This window comes from Saccostrea cucullata, unplaced genomic scaffold (genome assembly GCF_032062105.1).
Source record: "Saccostrea cucullata isolate Sc308-1 unplaced genomic scaffold, CSIRO_AGI_Scuc_v1 ctg17863, whole genome shotgun sequence".
NCBI classification, from domain to species: domain Eukaryota; kingdom Metazoa; phylum Mollusca; class Bivalvia; order Ostreida; family Ostreidae; genus Saccostrea; species Saccostrea cuccullata.
Window position 1 is genome coordinate 5156 of NW_026921739.1, and position 4202 is coordinate 9357.

At 33.7% G+C, this 4202-nt stretch overlaps 1 long non-coding RNA gene across 1 annotated transcript; it reads left to right on the top strand.

Annotated features, from left to right (window-relative positions):
- The first annotated feature begins 339 nt into the window (after positions 1-339).
- On the top strand, positions 340-3714 carry LOC134260664 (uncharacterized). The gene is made up of 3 exons (XR_009990598.1): positions 340-981; positions 2843-3062; positions 3293-3714. It is a non-coding gene; the product is annotated as an uncharacterized LOC134260664 (long non-coding RNA).
- Positions 3715-4202: the final 488 nt, after the last annotated feature.

A 4202-nucleotide genomic window follows, 5' to 3' on the forward strand; every position in this document is an offset into this window, starting at 1 on the left:
CCCTGTAATTAGGGGTTAATAACTCATACACGTTTTTTTCTGTTAGCTAAAAATATTGGTTTATTATGAAAAAGTTTGACTGAAATAATTTAGAACTGATTAAATCTTGTCATTTGATATAAAGAGAGATAAACTTCAAGCTATATTTAATACTTTTTTATAAAACAAATATGTGAGAAACCTTACAGGAACAAGTTGTCTACTATAGCCAAGCCTTTACTGGACCTCTTGCATAGTTTTAGTTGATCGATGCATCTGAAAGATATTACTTTGATTCGGTGTTTCTCTGTTTTCTTTTTATTTAAATAATAAATATAATGTGATGTTGTATACAACAATAGGTAAAATCAAAATATTTCTGCATTAGTTAAGAGGAAGTCTTTTCGGGGCCTCTTGTTTTTAAACAACGCGCGGCATTGTGGGAAATGGGAAGGTACTAAAGACCTGATATACTAAAAACCTTATTTGACCTGATTCAAAATCGTCAGTAAATATTCCAAACAAACGAATTTTTGTATACCATTTTGCATCATAGTCATAAAGTATTTAAATAAGTCATTTGAAGTACTCAATATTGTCATTTAATCTAAAATAAAAACATCAGGTAAATATCAGGTCTCTCGTATATCCGGTTATTAGTGTGTCCCAAAAGTCGGACACATGTTTACAAACTGAAAGTTGGAAATCATGTGAAGTTGAGCATTTCTTACCACACAAGCCACAGGCCGTATGTAGACATGCACGCACATTTAATCTGCAGCTACGAAGTACTTTATCAATCCTCTGGAGCATTATTTTCAGCAGAATTATCCGATTTATAAATTTTTGTGTGAATTGTTTACGAGGAAATTCCGACTGTTAAATTAACAAGCTGAGCACTCTTGACTCTGGTTCGTGGTTCCAAGTGATAAATGTATCGAGTGATGAAAGAGTCGACGGTGACATTTTAAAGCTTGATTGGCATGGACTATCGGAATGAAGGTTAGAAATTTATTTTACCTAAAATTTAAATTACTATGGCAGCTTAGACAGCTGTTAGAGCATTGATATTTTTAAAAATACACAGACACACCGATACATTATCTGTTTTAAGGCTCAGACGCTTTCTGTTAGCCTTTTAAAATCCCAACAGCTTTTTATTTTTTATTTAAATATATGTGAGTATTTAATTTCAACAAGACTCACTTTCAAAACAAAAAATTCAACACTCCACTATCCATCATAGTGATACTCTTATAGACCGTTTCACGGTAACTGCGGTACTGCTCTTTTGCAGGGCAAAATGATATAGTTTGGTGACATATGACATATAAGTAATTGTTAAATATATGTCATTTAATTATCTCTCAACAAAAATTTTGCCAAACGTTATTATTTTGCCCTGCAAAAGAGCAATACCGCAGTAACCATGGAGGGGTAATTTACACTACACTTAATAGAGAGGTTGAGATCTTAAACTTGTACGCGTACGTGTACTTGTATATATTTTGAAGTACACGTACACGTTTTTTTTTAATTTGTCTTTTGAGATTTTTATGACGTGTAACATGTACGTGTACACCGCGATCGGTGTCTCTGTTTCAACTATTTAGAAGGTTTTTTGTCGTCAGTTAGTAAACAAAACTTGATGAAAATAAGTGCTTGTGAAAGTAAACATCCTATATAATGCATAACAATCACATTTTCAAACTTAAATTGGCTAATTTTTATTATTAAAGCTACACGTTTTCACTTACGTGTAGATTCCATTCTACAAGTTTTAAGAACTTATTGCAATCTTGACGTCACTAAAATTGATGACGTAATACACACAGAATTTAGGTTATTACCCTACTAGACGTACCCGTACACGTACACGTTTGAAATCTCAACCTCTCTATTATTTGTTGAATATACACCGTAACAATATGTTGACGGTGTGACTGTTAGGGTGAGGGCAGATACTTATTCAGTTTTAATTTAGATTGGGCTTGTCAAACCGCACTTGATATTTGGTGCATTGATGCTCTGTACACAGGGGGAGTTTAATTCAAATTAGTTTTATTAATTCGAATTAATTTACTGCGAATTAAATTACTTTGCATTAGCTCCATGTGAACACAAAGGGAAGCTTATTCGAATTAAATTTTGAGGCATTTGTAATGGCAAAATTAATTCAAATGCTAGATGTTGGTGGTCAGCTTTAAGTACTTAATTGTGCTATTTTTGAGTGGATAGCCTTACTGACACTTGACTGTAGTTCTAAGTAAAATTTTTATTCGCATTTGTTTAATTAGCAGTAGATGTCATGTTAACACAGTTTGATTCCCATTAGTTTGATTCGCATTAGTTTACTTTGCAATCATTTACTGCGAATTAAACTCTCCATGTGAACAGGGCACTAGACTTAGAAGCCACACGATGTCATGGTGTAAGTTAGGCCTGACATTACCAGTCTAAATCTTGAATAGTGCTGACTTTAATGAAGAATTTTTTCCCCCACTATTTATCTGCAATTTATCCATTAAATCAAGGTGAATTTATTTTTTGGAAACTTTTGATCAATTCTTGCAAGAATGTAGCTTAAAGAATCAAAGCACTGTGGGTCCAAAGTTACTGCGGAAAAGAAATTGTGTGGATCAATAAGCAAGTGATAATTTTCTCTTCACCAAGGCGTTGTCATGAGAGCTTGCATTATGAGCAGCGCTTTGTGCTGCTGTCTGTAATTGCTATAAATAGCTGTTCAAACAAAGTCTTTAGTATCAAAATTTATTGACAAAAAATTGCACAATTGTTGCTTAGTTAAATCTCAAAAGAAATTTGTAAAAACAATTGTAATAATAGAAAGTTTGCTTATTTTTAGATGACTGCAGGAATGGTTTGTTTGATTATTGGCCTATCAAACATTTTCCAGTCATTTGATGATGCCACCACTTGGGATAGTAAGCTGCAAATATAGACTTGTACTCAGCACTTATTGCCTTTGAGAAGTAAGGGATCCTTTTGACACTGAATCTCGGTGTATGCGGTCTCATTGGAGTAACCCGTCTGAAGCATTTAGCAATGGGATTGGAACCTGTGATGTAAGAATCAGCTTCTTATTGGTACTTTGATTGGTAATGTTATTTGAGAATTTTCACTCCTTCACTCATTTAGAGGTGTTAATATATACCGGTAAATAGTTTTTATTTAGACCTTTATTTGGAACTCAGTGACATTGTCCTAACATGTACTATGAGGTTTTTAGGTCTCATTCACTTCAAATGCTGGGTGCATGGTTAAGTAACATTACTGCATCATGTTTTTGTCTTAGGTTTGATGCAGTGAATAATCAAAGTACTCAGAAGTACTGAAAGCTGGGCTCATTTACAGGGTAATGAACAAAGACCGTGATGAGAGTTTAAAAACAAATTCAGACATTGAGAGGATATGTTATCCACAAAAATATCTCTATGGCATATATATAGTATTAAAAAGTTTTAAAATTAAATAAAATTATTATAGAATTTAACAGCATAAAATATTCATCACATGTATCGTTTGAGGTGGTTTCAGGGATTTATATACCAACAGAAGTAAATAAACACTAATGCAGCAAGATTATTTAAGGTCAAACGATTATGCACTGATGTTTCCTCAGCTGAGAATTTGCATCAAAGCGTACATCAAGTAATTAATGATGTTTACCGCATTTGTGTTAGACTGACAATACAACCTTTATTTATAGAATATGGCGCACACATCCATAGTGATGAAAACCTTTTGCATATTTTAAACAAATAATTAATCGAAGAAGACTGTAGAAAGTACATTATTATGATTATTTTTTGACAATTTCTGATAACTTTGAAAATTTAATTCTGTAATCAGTGTTTGTATTGCCTCAAATTTGATTGCGCAAATGTACTATATTTAGCTCACCTGAGCCGAAGACTCAAGTGAGCTTTTCTGATCACATTTTGTCCGGCATCCCTCTGTCTGTCCGTCTGTCTAGCTGTCCGTCTGTCTGTCCGTCTGTCTGTAAACTTTTCACATTTTCGACTTCTTCTCAAGAACCACTGGGCCAATTTCAACCAAACTTGGCACAAAGCATCCTTGGGTGAAGGGGATTCAAGTTTGTTAAAAAGAAGGGCCACGCCCTTTTCCAAGGGGAGATAATCATGAATTTGTAAAAAATTAATGGCATTTTTAAAAAATCTTCTTCTCCAGAACCGCTGGGCCAG